This window comes from Bos indicus x Bos taurus, chromosome 2, assembly GCF_003369695.1.
Source record: "Bos indicus x Bos taurus breed Angus x Brahman F1 hybrid chromosome 2, Bos_hybrid_MaternalHap_v2.0, whole genome shotgun sequence".
Taxonomy (NCBI): Eukaryota; Metazoa; Chordata; class Mammalia; order Artiodactyla; family Bovidae; genus Bos; species Bos indicus x Bos taurus.
In genome coordinates, this window is record NC_040077.1 from 124,656,300 (window position 1) to 124,669,597 (window position 13,298).

At 42.4% G+C, this 13,298-nt stretch overlaps 1 protein-coding gene across 5 annotated transcripts in view; it reads right to left on the reverse strand.

Moving 5' to 3' along the window:
- Nucleotides 1-13,298, reverse strand: part of PHACTR4 (phosphatase and actin regulator 4) — a 109,346-nt gene extending 96,048 nt beyond the window's left edge. For 2 of the 5 annotated variants that reach the window (XM_027518770.1, XM_027518754.1), the window contains exon 1: nt 13,157-13,236. The gene's annotated coding sequence lies outside the window, so the exon portion shown is untranslated. Of the gene's footprint in view, nt 1-13,156 lie in introns of all 5 variants that reach the window. The other 3 variants (XM_027518779.1, XM_027518763.1, XM_027518744.1) reach the window with 3 other exon arrangements.

Sequence of the window (13,298 nt, forward strand, 5' to 3'; positions counted from 1 at the left end):
ATCACTGACCATGACAAAATCTACACCTAGAAAAACGTAGCATGGTTTCTTCCTGGCGTTTTATATATATATATCACATTATGAGAAAATCCCCCAGAACAAAACATATATTTTAAAAGCTACAGTATTCAGTGACATGTCAAATCTTTCCAAAAAACAATTATGGCAGTAAACATTAACTCTGATGAAAATACTATTTATAAAATCTCCAAAAATAATTTAACCCAAAACTAAACATGTAAAGAAATGAAATTTCATATTTGTTGTCAACTTAACCTTTTAAAATAGCTATGTGATTGACACACATGAACAGATAAATGGGAATGACGAGAAGGAATTCACCGAGGAAATACAAACAGTTAATAAAAATGAAAATATATTCAGCCTGATTGCTAATAAGGAAAATGCCAATGTAAAGTGAGTTTTATTTTGATTTTTTTTTGCCTATCAGAATGGCTAAAAATTTGAGGTAAGAATCCACCTACCAATTCAGGGGACAGGGAGGGGTTCGATCCCTGGTCGGGAAGATTCTATGTGCCGAGGAGCAACTAAGCCCACATGCCACAATTACTGAAGCCTGCACACTCCAGGGCCCGAGAGCCACAAGCAACGAGCCCCTGTGCTGCAACTAGTGAAGCCCAAGTGCCTGGAGCCTGTACCGCAACCAGAGAAAGCCTGCACGTGGCAGCAAAGACCCAGTGCAGCCACAAATAAATAAATGAATAAAAAACAGAGTAAAAGATTTAGTTTTGGGGGAAGAGAAAGGAGAAGAGGAAAGGCACTGATGGAAGGGTATAAGATGAGTACGTTCCAGAGACCTAAAGTACAGCATGATGACTATAGTTAATAACAAAGTACTGCATACTTGAAATCTGCTGAGTAGATCTGTGAACCATTCCATATTTTTACATATCATATATTAATGGACATATAGGGAATTTAGAAAAATGGTACCAACGATACTACATGCAGGGCAGCAAAGGAGACAGAGACATAAAGAACAGGCTTTTGGACTCAGTGGGAGAAGGAGAGGGTGGGATGATTTGAGAAAACAGCATTGAAACATATTCACTGTGTGACCCATAGACAGCAGCCCACCAGGCTCCCCCGTGCCTGGGATTTTCCAGGCAAGAACACTGGAGTGGGGTGCCATTTCCTTCTCCAATGCATGAAAGTGAAAAGGGAAAGTGAAGTCGCTCAGTTGTGTCTGACCTTTAGCGACCCCATGGACTGCAGCCTTCCAGGCTCCTCTGTCCCTGGGATTTTCCAGGCAAGATTATATATGACACAGGGAACCTAAAGTCAGTGCTCTGTGACAACCTGGAGGGATGTGGCGGCGAGGGAGGTGAGAGGAGGTTTCAGGAGGGAGGGGACACATGTATGCCTATGGCCGATTCATGTTGCTGTATGGCAAAAACCATCACAATATTATAATTATCCTCCAATTAAAATAAATAAAATTAAGGAGTTCCCTGCTGGCCCAGTGGTTAGAATTCCAGGCTGTCACTGCTGTGGCCTGGTTTCAATCCCTGGCAGGAAAACTACCGCAAACTGTGCAGCGTGGCCAAAAAAAGGAAATAAAAAAAAAACTTAGACAACGAAGCTCTATATAAATGTTCATATCTGCTGATCCAGTGATTTCATTCTTTTTTAACATTTATTTTTATTGCAGTATAGTTGAATTACAATGCTGTATTACTGCTATACAGCAAAGTGACTCAGCTATATATACATACATACACACACATTATTTTTCATATTCTTTTCCACTATCATTTATCATAGGATAGTAAATGTAGCAGTAATTTCATTTTAAAAGAAGAAAGTAACATGTGCAAACCTTGTGTGGCAGCATTAAGACTAATGGTTAAATAATTTGAGACCAATAACAAAGGAATCCTTAGCTCAGTTGTTAACTTTTTTTTGGAGGGGGGCAGGGCATGACTCAGGGCTCGCAGGACCTTAGTTTCCCCACCAGGGATAGAACCTGGGCTGATGGCAGTGAAAGTGCCAAGTCCTAATCACTAGACCACCAGGGAATCCCCCTTAGTTCAGTTTATTTTCATAAACAGTCGCTGTTCAGTGGGGAGAATAAAGAGGTAAATAAGCTACAGAGGGAAAAGTGCCCTGCAGAGACATGGACAAAGTGCTTTGGGATCACTCAAGGTAAAGATGAATCATTAACCTTTTCTGCCAGTTTCGGACACTGTATTTCCAACCTAAGTACAAAGAAGAGAGTAAGCAGCTGGGTAGACAGAATCAAGTATTCTGGTTATCTGCTAGATGAGACTTGAAGGGTCATGTGGGCTCAGACAGTTCTCTCTAAGAGATGATGTTGAGTTCCATCCGAATCAGCCCTCCACAAAGGAAACAAACAACCTATGCAATGTAATTAAGTTATGTCAGATAATCATAAAATTGCTATTTACCCTTAAAACACAGTCAAGGGCTAGTTTAAAAATACTCCTGGAAATGTGGATAACAAGTTCACATTTGAGAGAATAAATACAGAGAATATTTAACAATGGAGGCTGTTTTACTAAGTCACAGATTTGATTCAAGATAAAATTTGATTTTAAATGTACACTTGAAAAAAATCCAGTAACATCACATACTACAAATAAATTTCTAAATGCAATGCACTGACAGTATGTACCCTTGAAGTACCCTGGAACTGAAGGGTGCACTTTAAACCAGAGTTTACTCCCTTGTACAGCACTGATCACAGTATTAATCCTTTTCCTTGCCAGGGATAATCATATCTTTTCTCATATTTATTAAACACTCTACAGTTTACAAAGATTTCTCACATGCATTATCCTGATACTTTTGAAGAAATGGTTACTAGCTCCATTTTATAAATGAGGAAACTAAAGGTCAGCTCACATCTAGGAAGTGATGGAGCTGAAATTAGGATTTAGGTTTTCAGACTCCAAAGATAGTAAATACATTACTTTGAATAAATGTCAGAACTTTCGGACTGTAAAAACAAAGATCTAGTACTTTAAATATAATAGAGAAGTTAAACTGAAAACTAAGCTTGAATCTGAAAGCTGTGTGGTTTCAACCACCTCTTCCCTAAAAAAAAAAATCAATCACTAGACACACTTCCTCTCTTAAAACTCCTCGGAATACCATAGAAGTCCTAGAATTTGAGAAGCCAACTAATCCAGACCCTTACAGAGATGAGAAAATTGAAGCACAAGACATGTGACTTGCTCTGAGTCTCCCATTACAACATAGTGTGTCGTCTTCTCAGGCCCACATCAACAGAATTCAAAAACATCTGTGAATTGGTGGAGACAGAACGGATAGCTGACTGGCTAATCTGTCCAACCTCAGTAGGGCCCTGAGGTTCGACAGCCCTTTTGCTCATCTGCTCATCTCTGGTGGCTTGTTTACTTTTTCCATGATTGCTACTCCAAACTTTTAACACTCTTTGGAGTGGCTTGCTTCAGGGTCGGAGGCACTGACTGCAGCAGTGCTGCGTGGGACCTTTTGAAGGAGGTCACTATTATCTTCATTACCTCTACCATAGTTTGGCCTCAGGTCAAGCAACAGAGAAATAACACAGCTTCGCCCATCAACAGAAAATTGGATTAAAGATTTACTGAACATGGCCCCGCCCATCAGAACAAGACCCAGTTTCCCTCTCAGTCAGTCTCTCCCATCAGGAAGCTTCCATAAGCCTCTAATCCTTCTCCATCAGAGGGCAGACACAATGAAAACCACAATCACAGAAAACTAACCAATCTGATCACAGGAACCACAGCCTTGTCTAGCTCAAAGAAACTATGAGCCATGCTGTATAGGGCCACCCAAGACAGACAGATCATAGCAGAGAGTTCTGACAAAACGTGGTCCACTGGAGAAGGGAATGGCAAACCACTTCAGTATTCTTGCCTTGAGAACCCCATGAACAGAATGAAAAGGCAAAAAGGTATGACACTGAAAGATGAACTCCCCAGGTTGGTAGGTGCCCAATATGATACTCAAGAAGAGTGGAGAAATAACTCCAGAAAGAATGAAGAGACGGAGCCAAAACAAAAACAACATCCAGTTGTGGATGTGATTGGTGATGGAAGTAAAGTCTGATGCTGTAAAAAGCAATACTGCATAGGAACCTGGAACGTTAGGTCCATGAATCAAGGCGAACTGGAAATGGTCAAACAGTAGATGGCAAGAGTGAATATCAACATTCTAGGGATCAGTGACTAAAATGGACTGGAGTGGGTGAATTTAACTCAGATGACCATTATATCTACTACCGTGGGCGGGAATCCCTTAGAAGAAATGGAATAGCCATCATAGTCAACAAAAGAGTCCAAAATGCAGTACTTGGATGCAATCTCAAAAATGACAGAATGATCTCTGTTCATTTCCAAGGCAAACCATTCAATATCTCTGTAATCCAAGTCTATGCCCCGACCAGTAATGCTGAAGAAGCTGAAGTTGAATAGTTCTATGAAGACCCATAAGACCTTCTAGAACTAACATCCAAAACAGATGTCCTCTTCATTATAGGGGACTGGAATGCAAAAGTAGGAAGTCAAGAGCTACCTGGAGTAATAGGCAAATTTGGCCTTGGAGTACAAGATAAGCCAAGTCAAAGGCTAATAGAGTTTCACCAAGAGAACACACCGGTCATAGCAAACACTCTCTTCCAACAACACAAGAGAAGACTCTATACATGGACATCACCAGATGGTCAACGCCAAATCAGATTGTTTATATTCTTTGCAGCCAAAGATGGAGAAGCTCTATACAGTCAGATAAAAAAGACCAGGAACTGACTGTGGCTCAGATCATGAACTCCTTATTGCCAAATTCAGACGTATATTGAAGAAAGTAGGGAAAACCACTAGACCATTCAGGTATGACCTAAATCAAATCCCTACGATTGTACAGTGGAAGTAAGAAATAGATTCAAGGGATTAGATCTGATAGACAGAGTGCCTGATAAACTATAGATGGAAGTTCGTGACATTGTATAGGAGACAGTGATCAAGACCATCCCCAAGAAAAAGAAATGCAAAAAGGCAAAATGGTTGTCAGACAAGACCTTACAAATAGCTGAGAAAAGAAGAGAAGCTAAAGGCAAAGGAGAAAGGGAAAGATACACCTATTTGAATGCAGAGTTCCAAAGAATAGCAAGGAGAGATAAGAAAGCCCTTCTCAGTGATCAATGCAAAGAAACAGAGGAAAACAATAGAATGGGAAAGACTAGAGATCTCTTCAAGAAAATTAGAGATACCAAGGGAACAGTTCATGCAAAGATGAGCACAATAAAGGACAGAAATTGGTGTGGACCTAACAGAAGCAGAAGATTTTAAGAAGATGTGGCAAGTATACACAGAAGAACTATCCAAAAACAACTTCATGACCCAGATAACCACGATGGTGTGATCACTCACCTAGAGCCAGACATCCTGGAATGTGAAGTCAAGTGGGCCTTAGGAAGCATCACTATGAACAAAGCTAGTGGAGGTGATGGAATTCCAGTTGAGCTATTTCAAATCCTAAAAGATGATGCTATTAAAGTGCTGCACTCAATAAGCCAGCAAGTCTGGAAAACTCAGCAGTGGCCACAGGACTGGAAAAGGTTAGTTTTCATTCCAATCCCAAAGAAAAGCAATGCCAAAGAATGCTCAAACTACCACACAATTGCACTCATCTCATATACTAGCAAAGTAATACTCAAAATTCTACAAGTCAGGCTTCAACAGTGTAAACCGTGAACTTCCAGCAGTACGTGAACTATGAACTTCCAGATGTTCAAGCTGGATTTAGAAAAGGCAGAGGAACCAGAGATCAAACTTCTAACATCCGCTGGATCATAGAAACAGCAAGAGTTCCAGAAAAACATCTACTTTTGCTTTATTGACTATACAAAAGCCTTAGACTGTGTGAATCACAACAAACTGGATAATTCTGAAAGAGATGGGAATACCAGCCCACCTGATCTGTCTCCTGAGAAATGTGAATGCAGGTCAAGAAGAACAGCTAGAACTGGACATGGAACAACAGACTGGTTCCAAATCAGGAAAGGAGTATGTCAAGGCTGTTTATTGTCACCCTGCTTATTTAACTTATATGCAGAGTACATCATGTGAAATGCCAGGCTGGAAGAAGCACAAGCTGGAATCAAGATTGCTGGAAGAAATATCAATAACCTCAGATACATAGATGACACCACCATCATGGCAGAAAGTGAAGAACTAAAGAGCCTCTTGATGAAAGTGAAAGAGGAGAGTGAAAAAGTTGGCTTAAAGCTCAACATTCAGAAAACTAAGATCATGGCATCTGGTCCCATCACTTCATGGGAAATAGGGAAACAATGGAAACAGTGACAGACTTAATTTTGGGGGCTCCAAAATCACTGCAGATGGTGATTGCAGCCATGAAATTAAAAGACGCTTGCTCCTTGGAAGAAAAGCTATGACCAACCTAAACAGAGTGTTAAAAAGCAGAGACATTTCTTTGCATACAAAGGTCCGTCTAGTCAAAACTATGGTTTTTCCAGTAGTCATGTATGGATGTGAGAGTTGAACCACAAAGAAGGCTGAGCATCGAAGAATTGATGCTTTTGAACTGTGGTGTTGGAGAAGACTTGAGAGTCCCCTGGACTGCAAGGAGATCCAGCCAGTCCATCCTAAAGGAAATCAATCCTGAATATTCATTGGAAGGACTGATGCTGAAGCTGAAACTCCAATACTTTGGCCACCTGATGCAAAGAAGACTCTGATGCTGGGAAAGATTGAAGGCGGGAGGACAAGGGGATGACAGGATGAGATAGTTGGATGGCATCACCAACTCCATGGACATGAGTTTGAGCAGGCTCCAGGAGTTGGTGATGGACAGGGAAGCCTGGTGTGCTGCAGCCCATGGGGTCACAAAGAGTCGGACACAACTGAGTGACTGAACTGAACTGGAGTCCTCTAGCCCACTCTATCCTTTGACTCTGCAGATAACTTAACTCATTCATTCCGAAAGGAAAATATTAAAAAAAGAAGAAATCATAAAGCATTAACAGACCCTATAAGGAAGAAATTATTAAACTTTGAAGTAAATATATATCTGGGTTCCAGATTTCTTCAGTTCCATAAAGATGTCTTTGGGAAATTTAATCTCTCTGAGCCATACCTCCCTTCAGCTGTCAAATGGGAATATCCAATCAAGCTATGGGCTTCCCAGGTGGCGCTGGTGGGAAAGAACCCACCTGTCAATGCAGGAGACACACGAGACATGGGCTCCATCTCTGAGTCAGGAAGATCCCTTGGAGGAGAGCACGACAGCCAACTCTAGTATTCTTGCCTGGAGAATCCCACGGACAGAGGAGCCTGGAGGGCTACAGTCCACAGGGTCAGAAAGAGTCAGACGTGACTCAGCACGCACGCAAGCTATAGAATTTTTGTAAAATTAAACGAAATAGCACACAGAAAAGTACCTACATCACTGTCTGGGTACAAAACAGGCTGATGGGAAGACTTCCCTGGCAGTCCAGTGGTTAAGACTTTTTCTTCCAGTGTAGTGAGTCCAGGTTCAATCCCTGGCTGGGGAGATGAGATCCCAGGTGTCTCTCAGCCAAAAAAAAAAAAAAAGAACCAAAAACAGAAACAATTTTGTAACGAATTAAAAATCAGCTGTTGGTAACCCACTCCAAATTCAACTTCCACCTTGATCATTTCCAAATATATCTTCTTCCATCCTTTCTTCATGTTTCCTTTTCAAGGATCACCTCTCTATGAGCTTTGATTTTATCTCTTCCCAAGGTTTCTCTATTCTCTTCCTTTTCTTGTGTGTAGAACTTCAATACCTGCTTCTCTGCTGGCTCCTTTTCTTTTCCTTAAGTATGTCAAGTCTCTCTCATCCTTTAAAATCAAAACAAAACCGAAAAAAAAACAAAAGCCCTCAATCCTACCTCCTATTTAGCACTTATTCTAAATATGCTCCTAAACCCTCTAAACTATCCTGAAAATAGCAAACAATTATCTGTCAAAACAGATCAGATTATATCAATTTCCTGCTAATAAACTTTTGATGGTTTAGCAATTCATTAATCATAAAGGCTAACGTCATTTTTTTTTTTTGGCCAAGCCTTTGCACGATTTTCAGGATCTTAGTTCCCTGACCAGAGACTGAACCCAGGCCACAGCACCGAAAGTGCTAAACCCTAACCACTGAGCCACCAGGGAAGTCCCATAGCCTGAAGTCTTCAACAAGCATTCAGAATCGTTCTCAGTATCCACCCATCAACTGTTCCTTTCACCAGCCATTGCACTTTTCAACTCTCAGTCCCACTGGTCCAGAGATTCCTAAGAACTGCATAACCTTCTAGAATGATGTGCATATGCTTGCTCATATGCATTTTTCTGGGATGAAAAATCTATTGCTATTCTCGAATTTTCTAGATGGGGAGGAGTATCTGAATTAAAAAAAAAAAAGAAAGTAAAAACCAACTGTAATTACCTTTAGCCATATCAGACACACACCTTATACTTTAGCATCTCCATTCCTATGCTCAAACTGCCCCCTCTGGCTGGAATAACTTTTAACAGTAACTTTTCTTATTAATCCTTCCAGAACAAGTGCAAAAAAAAAAAAAAAAATTACTTCCTGTCTAATGCCTTCTTTCACTGTCTACCAGAACAGAATCATTCAGTCCCTTATCACATCAATACAGCACACCCCTATTTAACACTCACCAGACTACTAGGTGCTGTAATGTTGTGAGCTTTAAGGCAGAAGCTATACCTTCACATCTTTGTACCGCTGGGACAGAACCCCAGTCCAAGCACATGATAGGCAAAACAAAAATATCTGCTGAGTAAAAGATCCATTTTGGCACTCAACTGTTGTCTATTTTTGTTACTCATTCACTCATTCACCAAACATTTATGAAGTTCCAGTGCAATACCTAAGCCATGTGCTAAGCAGTAAGGATGTAGACTAGGGCATGGCACCTGACATTAAGACAGTTAGATTAATAACTGTTAACAATATAGAAGAATAACGGTCTTATTTGATCGTGCTGTTTAAAAAGGCCTACATGAAGACTTATGGTAGCCCTGGGTGAAGACGTGTCTAACAGTCACAGAAGGTTTACCAATGGGACATCAGGTTCTCTCAGAACAGAGAATCCAGCCATTCTGTCTTTTCTTTACAAACAACTTTCCCCCAATGTTCCTTTTCTAATAGTAGTAACAATAACTTACCACAGGAATGTGGAAAGGTACAATGTAACCAAATTTTTATCCTACTTGATTCTGGAAACAATTCAAACTAGGTAGAAAAGGAATCATTACACCCATGGTAAAGATGAGAAAACTAAAGATCAAAGAGCTTCCTGCTCAAAACTCCACACTAAATAAGAGAGGATTTATTTAATATTTATTCACAGTCTTACTACTACATTCTCACCACCACCACCTCCACATCTCCGCCCAATCCACCCCTAATCAGTTCGTAAGCCCCAAAGAAAAAAGATTTTTGTTCTCATTGCTTTCTTCTCAGGCACTACAAAAAAGCTTAAAACACAACAGGCTCCCAATAAATATTCATTGACTGAATTGATTTGAAACAGAGTAGACCAACACCAAAAAACACAAGGTAAAAAAACTCCTTTCCATTATGATGGTTTCATAAAAGAGAGATTTAAAACAGGCTTCTACTAGTTAGAAAGGCTAGACTAATTGTATTGACTCAATTCCACTGGCATGTAATGCATTTTATCTAAGAAGAATTTAAGGAGGTGAAGTAGGTTTCTATTTCTGATGTCACATTCATGGCATGTACTGACATAAACCCAAGGCTTAAACTGCAAGTCTGAAACTGATCAAAAGTTTTTATTAAGAGCAAAAACTAAGAAAGCACGTTCTTGAGTCTTGACTCTTTGACTAGAAAAATATCTGAATGTCAGTCTTTCTTCAACAGCCAAAGCTGCTGTAAATATGTTCTCCAAAATACCTCTTAATATGTCTTTAAGCAAAGATTAGTCAAAATCTTTTAGTAAATAAAACTTTGAATAACCATCAGTCAAAACCACAGCTCAATAACTCACCATCCTTCCCCACCTCCAGGGCCCCATAAAACTGCCATTCTGCCTAGGCACAAGGATCCCAGCAGACCATAAGACAGGGTGACGGAAGCAATGTTCAGCATGTCTTTTCAGTATGACATTGTTTGTGATCCTAGAAACTCCAGTTCCTTATAAATCAGATGCTCCAAATGAAAATATTTCCATTATTTTTCTCCGATATTTAAATTTCAGCAAATCACAAGCTGTTGGCGGTGTTATGATAAATAACTGCAATAGGTATGAGGTAATGCCAAAGAATGCTCAAACTACCGCACAATTGCACTCATCTCACACGCTAGTAAAGTAATGCTCAAAATTCTCCAAGTCAGTCTTCAGCAATATGTGAACCGTAAAATTCCAGATGTTCAAGCTGGTTTTCGAAAAGGCAGAGGAACCAGAGATCAAATTGCCAACATCTGCTGGATCATCAAAAAAGCAAGAGAGTTCCAGAAAAACATCTATTTCTGCTTTATTGACTACACCAAAGCCTTTGACTGTGTGGATCACAATCAACTGTGGAAAATTCTGAAAGAGATGAGAATACCAGACCACCTGACCTGCCTCTTGAGAAACCTGTATGCAGGTCAGGAAGCAACAGTTAGAACTGGACATGGAACAGACTGGTTCCAAATAGGAAAAGGAGTATGTCAAGGCTGTATATTGTCACCCTGCTTATTTAACTTATATGCAGAGAATATCATTAGAAACGCTGGGCTGGAGGAAGCACAAGCTGGAATCAAGATTGCTGGGAGAAATATCAATAACCTCAGATATGCAGATGACACCACTCTTATGGCAGAAAGTGAAGAAGAACTAAAGAGCCTCTTGATGAAAGTGAAAGAAGAGAGTGAAAAAGTTGGCTTAAAGCTCAACATTCAGAAAACTAAGATCACGGCATCCAGTCCCATCACTTCATGCCAAATAGATGGGGAAACAGTGGAAACTGTGGCTGACTTTATTTTTTGGGTTCCAAAATCACTGCGGATGGTGATTGCAGCCATGAAATTAAAAGACGCTTGCTCCTTGGAAGGAAAGTTATGACCAACCTAGACAGCGTATTAAAAAACAGAGACACTACTTTGCCAACAAAGGTCGTCTAGTCAAGGTTATGGTTTTTCCAGTAGTCAGAAGTGGACTCTGGACTTCCACTGCAGAAGGCATGGGTTTGAGCCCTGGTAGGGGAGAAGGCAATGGCAACCCACTCCAGTACTCTTGCCTGGCAAATCCCATGGACGGAGGAACCTGGTAGGCTGCAGTCCATGGGGTCACTAGGAGTCGGACACGACTGAGCGATTTCACTTTCCCTTTTCACTTTCATGCATTGGAGAAGAAAATGGCACCCCACTCCAGTGTTCTTGCCTGGAGAATCCCAGGGACAGGGGAGCCTGGTGGGCTGCCGTCTATGGGGTCGCACAGAGTCGGACACGACTGAAGTGACTTAGCAGCAGGGGAACTAAATCTTGCACACCAGGTGGCGAGGCTTCAAAAAAGGTACTGATACCACTGTCATGTTTGAACAAATAATTAACAGTCAAGTTCTAGAATAATTCTGTGGATGCTTCTTCAAAGCGGAGTCAGAAAAACTCAATCTCCACTCATTGACAGATTACAAATCGAATATTTCCTATTTCCAGTAATCAGGTATGGATGTGAGAGTTGGGCCATAAAGCAGGTTAAGCTCTGAAGAATTGATGCTTTCAAACTGCGGTGCTGGAGGAAACTATTGAGAGTCCCTTGGACAGCAAGGAGATCAAACCAGTCAATCTTAAAGGAAATCAACCCTGAATATTCATTGGAAGGACTGATGCTGAAGCTGAAGATGCAATACTCTGGCCACCTGATGCGAAGAGCCAACTCATTGGAAAAGACCCTGATGCTGGGAAAGACTGAAGGCAGGAGGAAAAGGGGACGACTGAGGACAAGATGGCTGGATAATATCACCAGCTCAATGGACATGAATTTGAGCAAACTCTGGAAGATAGTAAAGGACAGGAAAGCCTGGCGTGCTGCACTCCAAGGGGTCGCAAAGAGTCCGACCAACTGGATTTAGGGACTGAACAACAACAAACCCCTACACAATATCAGTAACACAATTTGGGATTCTCAGCAGTAAATCAGTTCTATTATGAGTTAGTTTTCTAGAAGCCACTAGGTTTTTGGTTTCTCTATAAGTCAAGTCCTTCTACTAATGGACGTCTGCTTTCAACTTTTGTTTTAAGCAGAAGTAAAACATGGATTTGAGGGGAATAGAGGGCGGTCGGATGAACTACTGTAGACATTTTTTTGCGTGCTGTGATAGAGGCTGCTCGTTGCCCTAGAAATCACTTTCTCTCCTCCGAGATTCTAGAGGTAAGTGAACTACCATTCTGGCCATTCGCATAGGTTCTGTGATTTCCTCGATCACGGCCGCGACCCATACAGACAGAGCAGCAAATCCGATTCTTTCCCGGTTTCTCTGGGAGCGGGGCTAGCTTCTTTCCCATAGGCCCATCCCCCTATCGAGAAAAATGCCTGGAGGAGATTAGTGTCGTGAAGCCACCCGGGGCTGAAGTTTAAGAGTTGGACAATAAACTCGAGGTTTTCGGCAGAAACTCCGTCTGCCTCGCCTGTGCTCCGAAGCCTTCGAGCTGCCCAGCTGGGATGCAGAGGTATGAGGGAGGGCAGGTTTGAAAAATGGACTTCGACCTGATCTGGTTACAGTGACCGGATTCCCAGGGACCGGCCCCCATCAGGGAATGGCCCGGAGGGCTCCCCCGAGGAGGTGACTCGACGCCCGGGCACAAAGGGGCGCAAAGCTGCCGAGACAAAAGGGCCCCGCCAAGTCGGTGGGCGGAGAGGGCAAGCCCGCGCGGGGCGCGCCGCAGGCGGAGAAGCCACCGGGAACGGTTGTGGGAGGGCGGAGGAGGAGGCGGCGGCCATCCCCCGCCCTGCCCTGGCTCGAAGCGACCCCGGCCCGGCCGTTACCCTGGCCCGCACCGCAAGCCCCTCGCGGAGCCGAGAACGCGGCCGGACCTACCGAGCACCCACAGGCCGACCCTGCGCACTTCCCGCTCACTTTCCTTTACTCGCCGAACTCACCCGGGGCGCCGCCGCCGCCTCTTCAGCCTCCACAGCAGTTTCCCCCGGAAATCCTACCTGGCCTGCCGGCCGCCAGGCTGCAGCCTCAGGCTTCGGCCCCCAGGAGGGGGGAAAGGCAGCGGGCCGGACAGTGAGGGGTAGG